Raw genomic sequence first — 22,106 nt, 5'->3', positions numbered from 1 at the left:
ACTAAGACCTAAAAAGAAAGCAAATGAGTGATGATGAGCCAAATGAGAAAACTTAATAAATAAGATTGGTGACATTCCACAGTCCCTCACTGTAAGTATTGTGACTGGGAAGTACTGTTGGGATTCTGGTCCAAGATGGCAGGTTAGAGCTGCCAATGAGGTAAGTCCAGCTCCACACACACATACCCGCATTACTTCTGCATTGTCCCTATATGGTACAGTTTTTGCAATATTTTACAGAATGGCTTGTTTGTCCTCTAATATCTTAATTGCTGAACCCGCCTGTAGTGACTAGAGCTGATCTGAATATGCTTTGGAGCTACTTTGGACCGACCCTATTCAGTTCAGACTTGAGAGGCATGATCTGGTTAGAGATGTGGTTGAAGCAATTGTGCAACTCTGCCCAACGTAAATGAAAACTTACTGGGCTGGATGCAAACACCATCATGCTTAGAGGAGATGCACTGAAATCAGCAGGATGCAAATTTATTTTATTTAATATTATGTTTCTGTTTATTGATTTCAGTGAGTTTCCTCTAAGCATGATTAAGTTTGAATCCAATCTAGTGTAACATTTCCTGCCTATATTTCTCAGCATTAACATTTGCTGTACAGTAGCAAAAGGCTAGACAAGAACTTTCCATCATTATGCCTGTCTCCACCTAAGCATGATATCACAAGACGCAGTTGATGAGAATTCTAGATTTAGATGCAAGAAACACATTTGCTGTTTTCTGCATAGCTTTGAAAGTCCTTGGATGTTCCTTGACAGATGGCAGCCATCAGCCCAACCCAATTCATAGTTAGGATGGGCAGGAAACTTTTCAGAGCTCCTTGGATGAAAGCCATGCTCACATTTCAACTGTCACCCTGCAAGGTATTGTCTATTTTCTGCAGACTTGAGTTCTGGATTGTGAACTCCTTTTGTCCTCCATATGCCCTTGAAAGGGTCAGTGCCAAAGGGTGTAGGCTACAGGATGAATGCCTTTGTTTGCCCCGCTCCTGAACCAAGAAGAATTGTGTTAGGCAGGGATTATATCCACAGCCTGAATAGACTCCGTGCTTTCTTTTATTTTGCTTCCTTATAGCACTCAGAACTCTTGCCTACACTTCCTCTCATCTTAAAGCTCTTTTAAATCTCTGTTAAACCTGGCTCCACCACAAATACACCCGAGTTATTATACTAACACTAAATGAGCTCAGAAGGAAAAGAATGAGAGGTGGAGGCAGGAGGAGGTAAGCCTCCCCTCCCTCGGCACAAACTGGAAAAATGAACCATGAACCATCATGAACCACCGTTTTTACGGTTTGTGCCCATCTCTAGTTTTAAATAATTTGTGGGACGATAATTAGCTTTCCTCTCAGCTCTCTCTCTATGGCTCATTATACCATATTAAAGTCCTCCCACACTAGTCCATATATGATAATGGTGAGAGCACTGGGTAGAGGAACAAAACACCAGAACAAAGCATTTTAGTGGTATACTTTAAAAAAATTAAATTTTTAATGAAAAGTCTTCTTAATTTAGATGAAAAAACATTACAGCCCAATTCAGGTGACAACCACCAGTGTAATTACCACTGCATTTTATCTATGAAATCATATAAGAATACCTCTTTAGGACAGTTATGAAATATTAGATACTACATCTGTTCCCAAATAAGCCACACCACTGGCTCATATATCCTCTTCCTCTTCGTTACCTGGAAGTTTATCAAGAGCTACTCAGAAGGACAGCTGAAAGACACCATGGATGATATTCCTCTATATAATGTGCCATCAGGGAGGCACAGGGTGTGTGTTTTCCACGATGCACACTCAGGACAAAACAGTCGAAGGTGTTCATATGAGAGAGCAATATGCCCGAATGTATCCATAAGATAGTGGTTCCCAACCTTGGAGAAAAAGACATAACAAGAGTTAACAATTTTCTGCCTTTTCCCAGTACCCCAAAGCTGTCTCACTCTGTCTAATGTTAGGGACAGCCCTGTTCAGGATGTTCTAGCAGACAGTTGTTGCCAAGACAACATACAAATCCACAAAAGGCCATTTGTAGAACTGTATTTGTTTTAGCTCTTTAGGCAATAGGCCCTTGGAATGGGACACAGAACAGGGGCCTGAGATTAAAGTTTAGCTGAGGCAGAGGAAATAATGACTCAGGAGACCGGAGAAGAGATAAGCAGCAGCATTGGCAGTAAATAGGTAACTAAAGGTAAGGCTGGAAGTCCCCTATACATTCCAGGCAAGAGTACTCAGCATGACATCTCCAGCTGCTTTTAAGATACACCCTTTCACCTCCAATTTCAATCCATTAATAGTCCTGGTGACCAAATTGGAGTCAACTGCCGCCCCCTGCAATCTCCAAGCAACGTACAAGTTGATTCATAAAAGGACTTTGAAGTGAATCAACCGATCTGTTGGCGGCTCCATAAAAGGAGCTTGGGTGTTGGCACATGATAGGGCTCGTGATACAGCTGGAGAAAAACCACAGGCAGGAAGGGCAAGGCTGCTGTTCAGTGGAACTTATCTTAACCTTCCAAAGGTCTCTCAAAGTGTACTCAATTGGTGTGTCAATATGTGGCTCCATACAGGCTGTATGTTACCTATACAGGAGATGCCTGGTTTTGACCATTCAGCCCAGTGTGCCATTTCGGTGATTCTTTGAATAGCCTTTGCACAACCAATGCGCCGGATCCTTAAATGATTATCATATGGTGGTGGCTCTATAAGCACTCAGCAGCCTGTCATCTCTGGGCACACAGTGAACCCAGGGCTCCCACTCACTTGCATCCCCTCAGAAATCCAGGGAAACTGCAAGAGGGAGTGATGACAGGTAACCTCTGACTGGCAGCTAGGATGTGTATTGCAGCAAACATGGAGAGTGACCATTGTTTCTTCAGCACAGCATACACTGCTGGGTGTAACTTGGGTGTAGCTTCACCCTTGTCAGTGATTCAGTCAGTCTACATTCACAGTCCTGGGAAAAACTTAAATTGGATGCGCCTCAACGTCAGGTCTACTTTTTGACTGCTTCTCTTTCTTCCTCCACCCCACTCCCCTTTTTCTTTCAGCCACCTCCATGGGGATTCTGGAGAAAGCACCAGCTAACATATTTTTGTGGTTGGTTCAAATAAATGTTTTGTCCAGCTGTGGATTCAGGTAGCTGGACAATGTATTGTCCAGTTGTGGATTTAGGTGCCTGGCCAATGACTCAGTTTGGCTACTTTCCTAGTTAAGCCTACCTTGTGGGTGAAAGCCGCAGGCGACCACCTTGCCATACCGAGAAAAGGTAGATCCATTATGGGATAAACTTTTGAATGGCTACTGTGTGGCTACTCTAGCCTAGATCATGAACAGCTTAAAGATAAAAAGGCAGCTAGCGTCACAGCTGTATATATATATATATATAGTATATAGTATATATAGTACTGTATATATATATCAACACTATCCTAGTCTCTGGTGTTTAGGTGGAGATGGCTGCAGATGTCCCTTGATCTGAGGGAACACTCAGTCGGGTCCCCAAATGTATTTTCAGGACTCTGTACTGAGGCATATAAACCAAGGCCAATGAGTGTCACATTGTGGGAGAACACCTTTTCCTTCACTCTTGGTTATCCACAAAATGTCCCCATATGACTTGAGACCACTGGTGCCAGGGTACAGTATGTAATGTCTTGCCCTGGCATTGGAAGGCATAGCTCTTATTTTATAATTAGTAAAGAGAAAAGAGAGAGGGAGAGAGAGACTATCTATCTATCTATCTATCTATCTATCTATCTATCTATCTATCTATCTATCTATCTATCTATCTATCTATCTATCTATCTATCTATCTATCTATCTATCTATCTATCTAGATAGACAGATAGACAGATAGATAGATAGATAGATAGATAGATAGATAGATAGATAGATAGATAGATAGATAGATAGATAGATAGATAGATAGATAGATAGATAGATATAGATATAGATATAGATATAGATATAGATATAGATATAGATATAGATATAGATAGATGGGGTGGGTGATGTTGCAATGGTTCTTCCTGCCTCTCCTGTTGCTTTGGACCACATATAAGAGATAGAAATCCATCAAGGATAGCATACCAGTGGATGATAGACCCTGGGCCAGCTACTACATGGAAATGTTTTAAAAGTTGCATTTAAAATGAGAATACAGAAGCTCACCTGCAGAAACAGCTTTCTTTCACTGGAGCGCCTACCTATTCTCATCCGTTTCATTAAAACATGGGGCATAAGAGGCTACCTCCTTTATGTAATATATATAATATATAATAATATACAATATAATCACTGATGCACTACATCAGTTAAAAGCTTATTTTAAAAATCTTTTCTTTATCTTCTCTAAAAGGACTGGTCAAGAAACTGCTTGCAGCCAAAGCTACTGCCACAAATATGACTGCTGGTGATTTCAGACCATCTCTTTAAGATGAAGGCATTGGAAAGATTTTAATTTTTTTTAAAAAAACTGATGTCTCTATCAATATTATTTAAAAAAGAATGGTGGCAGCCGAAAAAAAACTGTATCTAGGCAAAAAAATCATGCTTTAAACTCTGTTTCAGAGGAGGAACTGGGCCAGACATGGGTTAGAATGCTACTTCTTAAGTGTGCTCCAGTACGGCTTGGTTTTAAAAAACTGTATGTTTTTAAAAGAATAAGCAGAAATCAAGTAAGTATTGTACCTTTACCCTTTAAAACCATACACATTATTCTTTTGTAACTGGATACTGTGTTTAGAAAAACCAGTTACAGGACTACATTTTATTTTATAGTACGCAGATGGAAAAGTTCTTAACATTTTGAGGAAACATTAACAAAAACCATATCTTGGCAGTGTTCAGACAGCTAAATTTTGCTCCCTCCCCCCGAGCAGGACTCTAGGTGGCTCATAACATGAATTGCAAACAGGTGTTGCTAAATGCATATTAAGTGATAATATTGAGATATAATTATTTGAGTTACATAAAACAATGGCTGAAAGTCTCTTTACACCATACAAGTATGATGATATTACCATTCCATGGTGGTAATATTTAATTAAAATTCATTGAAAGCTTCCTATCCCCACCTTCAAGTTCTGACGCTCCCTAGAGCTCTTTTTTTTTTTTTGCCCCAGGGAAGCCTTTGGGAGTCTTGAGATGGGTTGAGGGAACCTTTACTAGCCAAAAATTGCTGCTGGGTCCTGATGGCGATTATCCAGCAGCTATTTTAAGGTAAGTTCTTCCCCTCATCCCCTTCCTAACATGAGGCTCCCAAAGCCTTCCTCATGATAAAAAAAGAGTCTTAGGAAGCCTTGGAAACTGGGGGAGGGAAGGGGGGGAGGAGAGAAAGCTATCAATTATTTTAAATTAAATGTTACCATCATGGGATGATGTCATCTTACTTGTGTGGCTTAAGTTATGCCAAGAGGATTTTCAACTGATGTAGAAAACAGTTGAAAAGGATAACAAGAGAAAAAAAAAACATCTGTGAAGTCAGGAAAAGCTGGCAGGAAGATAAATTTCAAATAGATGTTTACTCCTTCATAAATGTTCATAGATCATGGCCTGACAAATTTTATTTTGGCAAAATATATTAGAGCCCCCCCTCATAACAGCACAGCTTTAAAAAAAAACTCCTTCAAGGCTAAGCTTTTACAAACATAGTAGCCTTTTAAAACAGCACAACACTCTGTTCTCATTGCAACAAGCTAATGCAATAATAAGAGTTACTTCTTTGGAAATGTTTCCTGAGATAGTTGTTTTTAGGGGAGGAGATGTGCAAATCATCTCAGCTTAATCCTTTACTGGAAGGTAGATCTTGATTTTGTTTCAAATACAAACTTCTAAAAGGTAAATGATCCATGGGAGACTGGAAGTCAGAATTTTTCCATTGTATTAACTGTCAAAATGTGGTGGGTGTGGTGGAGAATTGGTTACTGTGATCTTTATAGCTGTGCAGCATAGTAAAGCTGGGAAGCCTATAAACATATGATTTTGAAGACTATGCTTTCAGTATATTTTCTTCAATGTTTTATTAAAAAATACCTTTGAAATTGGTTTTAGAATTGCTTGTTTATGGTAGATTTAGTCTTCATTTACAATTTTTCGGTACTATTTTGCCTGATTTGGTTTTAAAAGGGGGATAAGTTTACAATTAGCACGTTCAGCTCAGGAAATAAGTTTGCATAAACATCCTTAAGTGCTAATATTTTAATAGCCATTATCCTATTGCTTAAAGGCAACGTGGAAGGTCATTCATTCATTCATTCATTCATTCATTCATTCATTCATTCATTCAACTTCTATACCTACCCATTATTGTTATCACTCTCTGGGCAGTTCACAACCTCCATGTTTCTTCTCTTGCTCTGGCAGGGTTAACAATGTATGAGCATTCTGACATTGGTTGCAGGATTGGTTGTGCATCTAATCACGATGGAAAGGCTGCAAGAGTTTGGGGCACTTACATGATTGCCCTTCCTCTCTTCATTTAGGCAACAGAATATAGATCAACATGTAGCTTCAACCCTCCAAGTTGTATCTCTCTTCCTTCCTCCCTCCCTCTTGTGTCTGTGTTTGGTTCACCCCACGGACCGGCTGAGGAAGGCAGGGCACCCCCACACTTGTGTGCATGTGCAAACGATTGTGCATATGAGGGAACAGCTGCGTGCTGCATGTGCGGATGTATGCACTTGCTCATGCATAAACAGCAGTGTGATGCTCACAGAGGTGCTCAAGCACATGCACAAATGGCGGCACGGCACTCACATGGGCACTCTCTTGTGTGCATGCACAGTGGTGCGGTGCTCGCGCGGGTGTGCTGGAACACGCATGTGTGCAAATCAGCTGTGCAGGGGGCGCGGAAGGTCTGTCATCGCGGCCTGGTCCAGCTCAGGCCACGGACTGGCACTGGTCCGCGGACCGGGGGTTGGGGACTTCTGCCCTATGCAAAACACTGCCTCAAAGCCTGTCATTTCATATCTTGTAACTGTGCCTTAGCTGGAGAAGGGGAAAAGATGTTACTAGCAAGGGTGGATGAAAGAGATGTTCAGAGGCTACCTTTCGCACCAGCAGAGAATAGGCTATGATTCATTCAGCTTAGTGACCAAATATGAGACTATTGGTCATTTGACTTGGATGTGAAGTTTAAAGAATTGTACTCCATTGTAGGAGAGGAGGAAGAGAGGAAAGAGAAGAATTATGTGGGATCTGCCAGATGTTGACTTTAGCCATCTCTTTCATTGGCTATCCTGCCCTCTTGGTCCTTATGGACACTAGCTGTTATCAAACTCAGCTGTGCTCCGATGAATTTCAACCATTAAAAAAATATTTATTTATTTTATTTATTTATTTATTTAATTTATATGCCGCCCACTCTACCCAAAGGTCTCTGGGCGGCTTACAACAATCTTAATCATAGTACTGAAACATTAAACAAACGATACTGTAGGCAAAACTTGTGGCAAAATGTTGATGAGACTCATCAAGTGATCCTTGAGAAAATGCCTAATCTTTGCTTGGGTGATTGCTAACATTTTTCCATCACTAGGGCATTGCACCAGGGTTTTTCAAAGTTTCCAGTTGAAGGAAGCTAAGGTCATGCTGTGGCCCTGAAAGTTTTCTTACAATATTCAGCATGGTGTGAACTGAAAGAGGAGGAAGAGAGTGCAACTTGACAAGACTGCACCACCAGTAGATATTACTTTATTCTTTGCAACTCAGAGGAGACCAGTTCTGCATTACCATATCTGTTTCATAAAGGGAAAGGAAAGGAAGGCATCCACATGCAGCATCTGGAGCTTGGAAGTGGGAGCTGCTTCTAAGGTCTCCCACTCCAAGGAATTGTACTCAGTTCTTTGGTGGAAGGAATAATTAAATACACATGTATGCTTACTAAGGCTTCTTTCCTGCCAGAAGGAATTTATAATTAATGAAACACCATCTGGATCAGGCGATTCCTCTGTTATGGCAATGTATCATTTGTGAAAGGGCGTGCACACTTCTCTTATAACCTTGCATTCTAATGCTGCTGCAATTTACGCTGTTCAGCCATAGGTGATTAGTAGCTACATAATTGCATCCTGGAGAAAGAAGGAGAGGGTTCCCTCCCTGCTTAAGATCTCTTCTCCCTTTTCTTATATTCTACTAGAGGGTTGCAGTCATATGCACCATTACTTGGGTGTATGTCCCATTAGGCTGGGTAGCTCAGTGACCTGGAGCATCCTTGACTGGACGTTCAATTCTCCACCCAGTCTTGTAGAAGAAAAGCCGGACTGTGGAGCTGTGGGCAAGCTTCACAGTCCCAGAGAGTCCTCAGAACCACTGGGGGCTCTGAACCTACAAAGGCCTGGAGAAGGTCACCATTAGTTGGAACTGACTTGACAACATATGATGATGATCAATTAACTTCAGTGGGGCTTTACACTTGAGTAGACATGTATAGTCACAGCAGCTCCTCATTGTGGGCTGCGATGGCTAGGGCTGACGGGAGGTGCAGTCCAAGAAAACTTGGATGGTAGGATCTGCCCATTCCTAAGATAATGTTGATAATGCAGATCTTGGAAATAAGGGACTCAGTAAAGGATATAAAAGACCTGTTGGGATGCTTGGTTGATTTAATGAAGGAAAGGGTTATTCCGCCTACAGGTGATCCTATTGGACACAGTGGAAAACTGAATGCCCCCTTGTGGGCAGAAGCGGATGAAAACTTTAATTTATCATCTAACACCATTCAGAGAATCGCTAGCCTTTCCTATGAAGAGCTACTTTCTTGTGTTACACAGACAATCCAGGGTCGCTCTTTGCCTTCTAGGCTGGATCTAGATAAAGTGAATGAGGCCTTAACACCCCAAAATCATCACCTAAGGGACTATACCAAACATACCCAAAATACGTACTAGAGAGGAACAGGCGAAGTTCAAAGTTAAAAAGAAAGACAAAACCTCAAAAAACAAAAGATCAACTAACTCCATAAGACAACCAAACCGCAAGGTTAATAAAAACAACAAAGGCAAGAAAGGGGAAGCACCTGTATGGAGGAAGAAACAAGCTACCAAACAGACCTCAAAGATGCTATTGTCAGAGACACACTCTCCACTCAACGGAAATTCAGAGATGATTACAGCCAAAGTGGGCAGCAATGAAGTGGGAGGAAACAACAGCAGACAAATCCCAGTGCTGATATGAGACAGATATGCAACAGCTAAGAAAAGAAGGGGAATCTATTAGAGGCCCACATATGTACAGTATATGGAAATACAAATTATTCTGCTAACTACAGATCAACCCTCAAGGCAGATCTGCAACTTGCTGATTCTAATCAGGCTAGGCATAAGGTTCTAAACCACTTTGGGTGGGATTATAGCAGCTACAAGGGTAGACCCACCTGGAACTTTATGAACTGACCAAATAGTCATTGCAACGAGCCAGAGTGCTTAAACACCAGAACCATGAAACCTAGCTGGATGCCCCAGATAACCCACTTACATGGAAATGTTGTCATATACCCAGATGCTAAGATCGAGGTCGAAAAGACAGCCCCAACTCCAAGGACCTGCTTATTGAAAATCCTTTCATGGAACATAGCCAGTTGGGCCTCCAGACAGAGTGACCCAGGAATACGGGATCATTTAAGATTACATGATATAATTACAGTATAGGAAACCTGGAGCATTGATAATATTAGTTTGAATGGCTATCTGGTGCTTAACAGCTATGCAGTTCCTAGCAGTGGAAAGGGTCGCCCAAAAGCAGGGATGGCTCTAATGTTCTCTACTGCTTTGGAGGCTAGGGTTAAATGGCTGCCACCCTGTGACAAAATTGCTGTGGCCACTTTACTTGTTATCAGGTCAAGCACTTATTTGATTATCAATGCCTATATTCCTCTGTTGTCTTCCAAAAATTAAAAATGCAAATGAAATGTTGCACAAAACTCCACAGAAAAGTCACCATTTTGTAGTCCAGTATACATGCCCTTTTTTCATGTTTTACATTAGAGAAATCTGAGATTCCTTTTATGCATGATCTGTGTTACATATGATTGTAAACAATGTGAGCTTTCACAAATTTGTTCTACTCAGCATAGGCTTTACACAGTTGTACTAGCCATGAGTTCAAATGCCACAAGTTCCAGTCCGACCCCAGTGCCTTCTCTCTTTCCTTTCTCTGCTTTCCCTTCTTTCTTTTCCACAGTCTCTCTGTCTCATCTTGCTACACCTCCAGCTTATCTGAGGAGAACAGCTTCAAGAATCCCCCAGCTAGCATGGCTCCTAGTTAATAAGTGTTATTATTGGAGCTCCTACTTCATGAACTCGTGGCTCAATTCACAACATGTAAATTTCTGTATTTGACTGGTGGAAATCTTTAAAATGATGTGTCACACAACTCGATAAGCAAAAATAATTGGGGGACCCTAAAGACCCCCCAGAATGATTTTCCTCTACACCACTCAGCCTATATTTTAAAATCACAGCATTCCAAAGATACCCTCCAAAGCTGGTAAAAACCCACCCACCTCTTTAAGGGAAAATAACTGAGATGTCCCCAATAGCTTCCAAAGTGATTTCCATGTATGGCACATAGCCTATATGTCAAGACAGACCATCCCAAACACACTGTCCAAATGTGGTAAAAAATCCATCCATCTGCTTATGACAAACTAATTAGGGTGGCCCTGAGGGCTCCCCCAAATGATTTTTGTGTATGCAGTGTACGCCTTTTTCAAGAGTCAGACCATCCCAAGCCTACACACCACCTTTGATTAACATCTACTCAGCCATTTTCATGCTATGTAAAAATCCTCAGCCTGACATCCCCAGGAGCCACTGCTGACCACAAGGCAACTTTCTTGTCCTGTGTGACAACTGCAAAAACATCTTAATAGGCTTGTATACTAAACCTGCAGTGCAAGCTAAAGAGACAAATTAATTAGCTTTTTTAAAAATAAAAAGGCCAGCCTTCTTGAGCAATGCAGCTTTTTACAACATGGCAATAATTAAATGCTTGGAACATACAGGCTTTCTTTCCCACCCCCTCCCTTCCTCTCTCTCTCTCTCCTTCTTCTTCTTCTTTTTGACATTTGAACATTGAATGCGTTTCACAGCAGGCGTTTACATCCTGCAGAGATTTTCCCTGCCCTGTTGCAGTACAGCCACTCCTTGCACATAGGAGTATCCTTTAACCGTCCATTGAGAGGCTGAAGCAGATTAACAGCATCCGGCACAATGTGAAAGCTAAGTCAATAATTGCTGCAATGGAATTTCTCTTGCTTCCTCTTTTGTGCCCAAGGACCACCTACATTTTATGCTTAATGCTCCACAGACAAAAGATATGTTTTCTTCTTGAACTCTGGAAAGAAGGGGGGGGGGGAGTGTCTGGTATTGACAGCTAACTCTGCAAGAGTCACTAATACAAAATACTGTTGATCCCCCCTTGATTTGACCGTCCACCCACTCCGTCCAATGCTAGAACACATTCCAAATGACACATCCCCAAATTTCAGTAAACAGTGAGTTACAAGGGAATCCTCTACAAGTGTCCTCAGAAGCAAGCCTAAATGAGTTCTCCTATTCTCACTTATATGGACTACAGTGGGGTCTCTACTTAAGAACTTAATCCGTATTGGAAGGTGGTTCTCAAGTGGAAAAGTTCTTATGTAGAATCTGCATTTCCCATTGGAATGCATTGAAAACCATTTAATCTGTATCTGCTATTTTCCGTCCATAGAAACTAATGGGAAGCTGCTATTCCGCCTTCTACCACTAGAGGGGGATTTTTTCTTTTTTTCCCTTAGGTCAGGGAACAATGTTAAAAGCACTTCTGACGAAGCTAATTTTGAAGCAATGGACTGAAAACCAATTAATCTGTTCTGGCTGTTTTTTTTATGTAGAGGTGCGTTTGTACATTGAAGCATTAGTTCCCATAGGAACTAATGCAAAGCTGGTTAATATGTACTCTACCACTAGGGGGAGAACTTTTTTTAACCTAAGATGACCTAAGGTTAAAAAAAGAGCAGGAAAGTTTTTTTTTCCTGTTCTTATCTGGATTTTTGTTCTCAAGTAGAAGCAAAATTTAGCAAATGGAGCTGTTCTTAAGTGGAATTGTTCTTAAGTAGGGACGTTCTTAAGTAGAGACCCCACTGTATTCTGAAACGGCTGCATGTAGAATTGCAACCTATGACCAACATTGCAAGAGAACATTTATGTGATATAACCTTTATAATCTGCAGCAGAAAAATATTAATAACACCTCTTTCTAAGCTCTGCTCTTGAATCTCTGGCAAGCGAACTTGGTATAATGCTCCAAAATAAATATTAGTTGGCCACCATAGATGTCAAAAGGCTTATAGTGGTTACATATTGGTCAGTTAGCTTGCAACATCCAACTAGTTTCATAACTAATTTTCAAATCCATGCTATTTAAAAAGAATAAATATTATAGATTATTGACACACTTGCTGTGTTTCCATGTACCACAAATGCAGTGTCTAGAGCTAAATGGCTTAGACTTTGAGAAAGTGGCTTTTTTTTTGATTATAGAAACTGCCAGCAAGCAAAACCAGGTGTTATCCCATTGTAGTTTAAAGAAATATTTTTTCCAAATTCCAGTGAAGGACAAATCACAGTGAAGCACCGGTTTTGTCCTGGCTCCACTTGTCTAAGAGAAGGTCTTGTGCTTGCTTTCAGTTTTGGAGAACTCAATATGTTGCTGTTTGAAAACCAGAAATCCTGGTTTTCACAAACAATGGTTAGTCGAACAAGATCGCTTCTGTCCCTGTGGGCCACACTTGCATGGCATGTTTCAGCTGCAGGAAGCAGAGAGTTCTGGGACATCAGTTCAACATTTCGCTGCTGAAAGCCACGCAGCTCCAAGGCATTGGTGAAACTGGAACTAATTACAGCAGAAAATCCCTAAATAATACACCTCTTATGGGTGTCGCCACTTTCCGGGCATTTTGGAGTGTGAGAACATGCTAAACTAAACTCTTTTTTTTGTTACAGACAGAAATGCACATACAGTACTCCCAACATTTAGTATGTGAGCCTTGCCCAGGCCTGCTAGCCTTGGCAGACGTTCCTTCCTCCATCCCTGACTCCATGGATGAGACAGGTTTAGTGTAACTGGGCAGAGAGAAACAAATAGAGGGGGGGGGGAGTTTCCTTTGGGGCAGTTCCCTTCAGTTCCCCCAGGTCTTCTTTAGGATCCAAAAGTCCCCTGGTTACTATCATTGGTTCAGTCTCAGTCTTGACCACCCTTATTGGGTTGGACCTTGCTGTTCAACCTCTTGCTGCCCTGCAACAGGGAGGCTTCATATGCCCACACCAAGAGCACCGTGACAATCCCAGGGCCTGCTGGTAGACTGTCTTCTCTTGGTCAGGTGCTGGCATTCCTGCTGCTGCTGACTCCTCCAGTGCAGCAACTGGATTGCTATAGGTTTGCTGGGCTGGCCTTCACATTGTTGACATTGTCCCTCTCCATCTTCTCATTCTTCCCAGTAGCTAGTTTTAGGAGTATGTTTAGGCTTCTTCTTGGGGCACCCTCACTTGTACGATGACCCTATCTAGGGGTCTTCTTTATACATGGACCCCCAGTTTCCTGGGGGTTCTAGTTCTTCCAAGGGGTCTATTTCTGCTTGATAGACCTCCCGTGGGTCTTCAAAGGCATCCCCCCAGTTCCCCCCACCCCATAATGTTAGGCAGGTTGTCTCCTATCCATATGGCTTGCTATGCCTTTCCTCTCTCCTCCTTTGTTGGAATCCCCCCTTTCTCCTCCAAAGTCTCTTTTACATTCCTCAGCTCTCAGAGGCCTTTTGCAACCCCCCGTTCCTCTAGGGGGTGTTCTCCTTTGCCTGGGTTTTCCAATGGCACCTCCCCCCCCAAGACTTCCATTTGGGTTCCAGACGCCCAGGCCTTGACTTCCCTATCCCCAAGTTCCTCTGGCATTCATTTGGCCCAGATTGTGCTGCCCTCATTTACTGGAAACTGGTTGCAAAAAATCCCCCAGTCTCAGGGAGAAGGAGAGATAGCTCACTCACTGGCATCCTCCTCCTTATACAGTACCTTATCGCTGGCCTGTGCAATAAATACTTCTGTTTCTGTAATGATGGGAAATTGGCAATCTGAGCTTTGTACTTCAGCTTCAATTTCCACACAAGGGCCATTAAATCTGACAGAAGGAGAATGCTGAACTTTCAGTCCTATAACTGCTCCTCTTCCTTGTAACATTAGCACGTTAAGTGGATCAGCTAATCTTTAATCTTTATCTGAAAGTAAAACTGAAACAACTCTCAACTGTTCTTTTTTTGCCTGGAGAACAAAATGAGCAAAAATCTGTGTAAATGATGGAACAATTTGTTACATATCTCTTCCACTCTAGTGTACCACTCTCCCTTATGGAAATACTGAATGAAGTGAAGGCAGTTTAATAATAATAATAATAATAATAATAATAATAATAATAATAATAATAATAATAATAATAATAATAATAATAATAATAATAATAATAATACATTGTACCTTTTACTGTTATTAATAACATGCAAGAGTAGTTAATATAATACAGTTTTATCTGGAAATGAGGAAGAAGATGCAGATCTGGCTCTTTTGATTCACTTGAAAAATTCTTCCCAAACCTAGGGCCCACTAGTGGCTTTGGATGACAACTTCCATTATCCACAGCAATCAAGCCTAGTGATGGGCATGGCTATAATAATTCCAAATACAGTCCAGGCTTATTTCCACACCCAATTTCTGCCACCACCACCCCCGGGTATAGGGAACTGAGAGGGGGGGACATTTCCTGTACTGCTTGGTGGGCGGTCCTGAGGGAGAGCACAGTGCATGGGTTCCAGCAATTTTGCCCTGTGGCCAGCTAATCAGCAGAAGCTTGGTTCAGCCAAGGTGGCATGGCCTCCTGGCAGACCTGAAATTTGGGATTCCCCATCAGATATGCTTGAACAAGGACATGTTCCAGCACCAGGCATTCAGTCAGCCTCAGAGTTTGCAGAAATCCTCTAGAGTTTAACATTCACAATTGGGTTTTAATCTACCATTAACAAAACTATCAGCAAGTAATTAGGTGACATAAACTCAGACCCTGATGTGCATACATTTTCCTTTTCCTCTCTTAGTCCAAGGGGATCTTTCCTTCATTCAAGGATGCAGTAGTGAAGAATATCACTCAGGCTACCGTTTGTATGGAAGATTCCTGCTGGCGTAATTTGAATAACCAATATGCACAATGAAGAAATGGGTGTAGCTTTGGAAAGCAGCACAAGAGTGAGAGCCCAGAATTCCACAGCAAATGTGTGGTCTCTAGGAAAGAAAATACAGATATTTCAAACAGGACATCTGGAGCAGGGTGTGTTCACATATACATTCCAACAACCCTGAACTTTCTTTGGGATGTGAGGTCCGCTCGTTTCCCGTGTGGAGGTGAGTAAACGTAACAGGGGTGTGACTCAATTCTCCAGCCTCTACCATTCCTCCTGCACCATATGGGGGAGGGGAGAATAGGCTTTTCCTCATATTCTATGCTGTTCTTTTGAGGAATACAGAGTGCGGTGGGAGGGAAGGAGAATCAAGGGCAGGGGCGGATGTGACCTTTTGGCAGTCTGTGATGAAAAGGATTTTTTAAAAAGAAGAAACACTTACATTTAGTTAAAGAATTGATACATTTAGATAATTTTACACTATGGACTGCATAGTCTTAATGGCTCCTCTCGGTCATCTATGTTGCTTTGTTTACTTTTAAATGTAGTAAAAAATTGAGTGTGTCTTTCTGGGCCTTCTCTTTCATTCAGTTGAGTGCAACCTTGGTCCCCAATTTCTATCCTGATTAAAGGAATCCCTTAAAATATACAGTGATACTTACACTATGGAAAGCTGTAAAGCTCTGTAGCACAAAATTGCCCCAGCTGGGAATTACCCAATTATGGTATCCCAGGACCTTGCCTCTATGGGTGTACTTCATTATACAATTGGGATGCTCTGTACAGTTTAGATAGATGCAGCCCAGATAGAGGCCCTGAGAAATGCAGTAGTTAATAAAGCATGAAGTACAGATAAAGAAACAGATGTGCCATCATTTGCTAAGGTGTGTGTTAGAAGAGATATGAATTTTACAGCTACCATTGTGGTCAAACGCTGTACTTCAAGGATTTTCTTCTGCTCTTAAGGCTATGCAGCACACCCATAGTGGCGTAGTTTCTCATCTCACTGCAAAAACAATAAAAGCTGTGACATATGCTTCAAATGTTTCTGGAATGGGGCCAGTCTGAGACATTTTGCTTCCAGATGTGGTCGAAGTAGTCTATTCCCCTTCCTCTTCATTCAGGGCAGCCCATGGCCAGGGGGTGGAGCTTCCCCCTGAAATTTTGAAATGAGCTGCCCCTACCTACTACCACATACAAAAGTCAACCAGATGGGCCACTGAATCTTCAGCAGGTGTAACAGGCAGCACCCTCCGTCTAATCTGAGAGCTAGCTTAAGGGGTATAAGGCAGGACAGGCAGAACCTGCAATTGGAGAGATGCAAGAGGAAATATGTCTAATATGCCCTATATCAGCATATTTCAAGGCCAGGCACAAAATAAAAAGTTGCTTGAAAAACAATCTAAAACAAGTTAAACAAGATAAAATCATGTAAGTATTGGCCAGCTAATTAATTAAAATATTTACATTGTTCCTTATTTCTAGAGATCTCAGCATACAGTTATGTGCTGTCAGCTCAGAACTGACTTACAAAAGACCCTAATAGGCTGTTCCAGGTAAGTGAGATATTTAAGGAATGGTTTTCCCAGTTTCACTCCCCCAGTGAGTTTCCATGGCTGAACAGGGATTTGAACCCTGGTCTCCAGAGTCCTAGTCTGTCACGCTAGCCACTGCACCAGACTGGGTACATCCAGACTCATACAACAATGGCCACTTTCCTATGTTAATGGGGATCAGAAGGGTAACCATGGAAGTGTTCTTCCTACACTGGCTGGCTTCCCTTTGTCTGCTCCATCTACTACCGCTTGTGAGACTGGTCTTGTCTGGAGCTGGGGGAGCACTTATGGAATTGTCAGTCCACTTCAGAGAGGATACTGGTCAAAGAGTTTTGTCAATTGATGCTTCATTACCACATCTAGTCCCTAGTATTTGCCTCAGTCTGCCTCATGGTATGGCTGGCCCTGTGCTCAAACATTGGGACACATTTTGATTCAGTCCTTGTGGGAAAGCAAAAATAAATAAATAAATAAATAAATAGATAGATAGATAGATAGATAGATAGATAGATAGATAGATAGATAGATAGATAGATAGATAGATAGATAGATAGATAGATAGATAGATAGATAGATAGATAGATAAATAAATAAATAAATAAGAAAAAAAGAAAAAAAAGGAAAAAAAGAAAAAAGAAAAACAAAAGAGTCCCTTAAAGAGATGGTGTGTTCATCATATACTTTGCTTATATGCGTGTGTGAAAGAAAGAGAGAACAGGAGGCTCCCTTCCCCCACTTTTACACTCCTTGTAGGAAAGGAAATTTATCCACGGGCATTTATGATAAGGAGGAGGCTTCCTTCTTCCCCCACTGCCTGGACCCAGCCCAGCAGCTGAATGAAACCCCGGAGAGAGTTCCAAGGTTGCAGCTGACTCAGAGATAGTGGGCTTGGCAAGAGCTGCATTCCTGAGGTGAGTGTCATCCAGCAAAGCTACTCAGGAGCTAAAGGGAAGGGCAGAGGGAAAGCCAGGGACAAACCAGAGAGAAAGGTGTGTGGGAAGAGAGCAGGCCAAGCAGGCCAAGAGAGGCCCTGGACAAACAGAAAGAAAGAGCCAGAGCCCTGAAAAGTGGGGGAAGAAAAGTGTGAGCTTGGGCTTTAGTCCTATGCTTTTTCAGCTGTCTAAAAGAGGGGTCCCCAACCCCCCGGGTCTGTAGCTCAGTGCCGGTCCGTGGGCTTGCTGGAACTGGACCACAGAGACGGATCTCTGGCCCCCTGCCCACATGTACTATGACATGCCCCTCCACAAGCACGACACGTCCACCCGTGAGCGTATCACACCCCTCTGCAAGTGCAACACACCCACCCACGAGTGTGACACACCCCTCCGCAAATGCAACACACCCACCCGCAAGCATGGGGGTACCCCCGCCCCCCCCACATGGAGCCCACACCCCCCCAACCGGTCCACGGTCCCAAAAGAGTTGGGGACCTCTAGTCTAAAAGATTAACACGGATTCTTATGCACACTTGCCCTGTGTGCAAGACCCACTGATGTCAGTAACACAAATGCAAGAGTAATAAATATCTTTGTTGAACCACTAAAAACTACACATATTGCAAGTTCCGTGATTTTTCAGTGGTTCAATAAATGTATCATCCTGCTCCTGCATTTGTGTAATTGTGACCTACACAGCCTTTCTCTAATTTTCTATGAAGTCAGTAACTTCCTTCTTTAATGAACATGGGCAGGCTTGGGTTATATAGGTGCTAGAAAAAATAATGTAACATCATTCAAAACTACAAGTTCAGCTTCACATGGGAGCAGTGAAAGAGGGGGAGAAGATTATTGATGGATTTTGTGCCACAACAGAGTAGGTGCAAGAAATCATAGAATATAGGAGTTGGAAGGGGCCTATAAGGCCATTAAATCCAATCCTTTGCTCAGTGCAGGAATCCAAATCAAAGTATATCTGCCAGATAGTTGTCTAATGTTCTTTGAATGCCTCTTATGCTGGAGTGCTCACCACCTCCTGAGATAACTGGTTCTGAATTACAGTGGTGCCTTGTAGACGATGATAATCCGTTCCACTGAAGTCGCTGTTTAGCGAATCATTGTCTAGTAAAAAACATCTCCCCATTGGAATGCACTGAAACCTGTTTAATGCGTTCTAATGGGGAAGAATCGTCGTTGTCTAGCGAAGATCGGCCATAGGAAAGCCACTTTGTGAACCGCCGATCAGCTGTTTAAATTGCTGTCTTGCGAAGCTTAGGTCCCGAAAACACCTGTTTTGCAAGTGCGGAGGAAGCTGTCAAAATTGTCCTCTAGCGAAAGTCGGTTTGCGAAACAGGGACCAAACATTGTCCAGCGAAATTCCCCCATAGGAATCACTGTTTTGTCCCCCTCCCGTCATGCGGAGTAACTGTCTAGCGAGGTACCACTGTATAATCTCAGAACTGCAAAGCTGCAAGGAATCCTCTGGATCATCAGTTCCATCCCCTGTCAGGGAGGCACAGTGGGGAATCAAACTCACAACCTTTGGCTGCACAGCCAAATACTTAAACCTCTGAGTTATCCAGCAGTTCCACTGAAATACTGCTTTAACAGTTAGGAATGTTTTCCTGATAGTCAACCCAAATCCGGTTTTATGTACATTGAACTCATTATTATGTTTCCTGTGCTCTGTGATGATCAAGAACATATCCTGCACCACCTCTGTATGACAATCTTTCAAGTATTTGAAAGGTGCTATCATCTCTCCCCCCCCCAGTCTTCTTTTCACAAGACTAAGCATACCCAGTTCTTTCAGTATTTCTTCATAGGGCTTGGTTTCCAGTCCTGATCATCCTTGTTGATCTCTTTTGAACTTGTTTCAGTTTGTTAGTATCCCTCTTAAAGTGCATTATACAGAACTGGACATCATTATCATTTATTATTATTTATTAGATTTATATCCCGCCTGTCTGGACCCACGGACCACTCTAGGCGACATTGTGCTCAAGATGAGGCCTAACCAGTGTGAAATAGAGGAGGATTAATACTGATTTACTGATTAATACTGACTACGCAAAAGCCTTTGATTGTGTGGACCACAACAAACTATGGCAAGTTCTTAAAGACATGGGAGTGCCTGACCACCTTATCTATTCCCTGAGGAATTTATATGTGGGACAGGAAGCAACAGCTAGAACTGGATATGGAATAACTGATTGGTTCAAAATTGGGAAAAGAGTACGACAAGGCTGTATATTGTCTCCCTGCTTGTTTAACTTATATGCAGAATACATCATGTGGAAGGTTGGACTGGAGGAATCCCAAACTGGAATTCAGATTGCCAGAAGAAATATCAGCAACTTCAGATTTGCACATGATACCACTCTGATGGCAGAAAGTGAGGAGGAATTAAAAAACCTTGTAATGAGGGTGAAAGAGGAGAGCACAAAAATGGTCTGAAGCAGTGACAGATTTTACTTTCTTGGGCTCCATGATCACTACAGATGGTGACAAAATTAAAAGACGCCTGCTTCTTGGGAGGAAAGTGATGACAAACCTAGACAGCATCTTAAAAAGCAGAGACATCACCTTGCCAACAAAGGTCCTCATAGTCAAAGCTATGGTTTTTCCAGTAGCAATGTATGAAAGTGAGAGCTGGTCCATAAGGAAAGCTGACTGCCAAAGAATTGGTGCTTTTGAATTATGGTACTGGAGGACACTCTTGAGAGTCCCCTGGACTGCAAGGAGAACAAACCTATCAATTTTGAAGGAAATCAACCCTGAGTGCTCACTGGAAGGACAGATCCTGAAACTGAGGCTCCAATACTTTGGCCATCTCATGAGAAGAGAAGACTCCCTGGAAAAGACCCTGATACTAGGAAAGTGTGAAAGCAGGAGGAGAAGGGGACGGTAGAGGACGAGATGGTTGGACAGGGTCATCGAAGCTACCAACATGAATTTGACCGAACTCCGGGAGGCAGTGGAAAACAGGAGGGCCTGGTGTGCTCCGGTCCATGGGGTCATGAAGAGTTGGACACGGCTTAACAACTAAACAACAAATACTGATTTGGAGACTATACTTCTGTTAATGCATCCTAAAATTGCATTTGTCTTTTTTGCAGGCACACTGCTCTGTTGGCTGAAATTCAGCTTGATCTACAGTTCCAAGATCATTCTTACTCATAGTATTACTAAATCTCCCATCTTGTAACTGTATTTTTGTTTTTACCCAGGTGTAGAACTTTGCACTTATCCCTGTTAAATTTCATGTTGCCCAATGCTTGACCTATGAAGGTCTTTTTGAATTTTGCTTGTCTTCCAGGATATGAGCTATTTCACCCAATTTTGTGTTATCTGCAAATCTGATAAGCACTCCCTAAATTCCCTCATCCAAATCATTAATTAAAATGTTGAAGAGCACTGGGCCCAGGACTGAGCCTTGTAGTACCCCACGTTACCTCCTCCCAGTTTGAGAAGGAGCCATTGATAAGCACTGATGATGTTGTTGCCTGTGAGGGACAAGCCAACTGCACCATAGTAGTCAGCCAGGTTCTATTGCCCTATGAGGCAGAAAATAACAGATTATTTACTACAGTTGTCCCATGTTTCCCAATGCCTGGGCCAGACCTCTGCAATACTGATGTAATTGTTGTGCTCCAAAACCCATTTTTTGTCATGAGATGTCAGAGTTGTATGATCTAAAACATTTCACAAAAGGAAAACTAAGTAAGACTGCCATCTTGAAAGGCAGCTAAGCAATGCATTCAATGTACAGTCCAAGATCCTAATGGGTTTTAGTGCCTACGTAAGGGCACTCAGATGAGGAAAGCTTGCATTTTGCAGGCTATTTCTTATGCCAACCAACTGAACACATACCACTTGCACGGTGGTCCTTATGTGCTCTGTGGTCCTCAAACGATAGTAGTCATATTTTTTTAAAATGACTTTCCGGAGTCGGAGGAACAGAAGAAACACTAAACAAGTTTCATTTGTATCTCCTCATTCCACTTCTTTTCTGGCTTGGTGGTTTGTTTGTTTTTGCATCACAACTGGTGAAAATAGATTTTTAAAATCAAACAAATGGGCAGGGGAGTATCAGTTTATGAATTTAAGAATAAAATCATAAACAGGACAGAATAAACCATCAAATCTGGACTAAAATTGGCTCCTAGTTCTTGTAATTCCTTATCCGACTGACTCCTGCATGAATACTTGAGTCTAGATACAGTGGTTCACAGCCTTGGATCCCCAGATGTGCTTGGACTAAAACTCCCAGAAGCCTGCACCACTAGCAGTTTTCTGGGAGAATCTGGCCAGAATTTCTGGGTGTTGTAGTCCAACAACATCTGGGGACCCAAGATTGGGAACCACAGGTAGAAACATAGTTGTTTCAAT

At 42.1% G+C, this 22,106-nt stretch overlaps 1 long non-coding RNA gene across 1 annotated transcript; it reads right to left on the bottom strand.

The window, feature by feature from the left end:
• Nucleotides 1-1,480: 1,480 nt before the first annotated feature.
• Nucleotides 1,481-14,162, bottom strand: LOC144586122 (uncharacterized). Its single transcript, XR_013540861.1, has 2 exons — nt 14,070-14,162; nt 1,481-1,895 (listed from the first exon to the last, which is right to left on the bottom strand). It is a non-coding gene; the product is annotated as an uncharacterized LOC144586122 (long non-coding RNA).
• Nucleotides 14,163-22,106: the final 7,944 nt, after the last annotated feature.

The sequence above is a fragment of the Pogona vitticeps genome, chromosome 1, assembly GCF_051106095.1.
Source record: "Pogona vitticeps strain Pit_001003342236 chromosome 1, PviZW2.1, whole genome shotgun sequence".
NCBI lineage: Eukaryota > Metazoa > Chordata > Lepidosauria > Squamata > Agamidae > Pogona > Pogona vitticeps.
The sequence above is the reverse complement of the archived record's forward strand: the minus strand, read 5'-3'. Positions and strand labels throughout refer to the sequence as shown.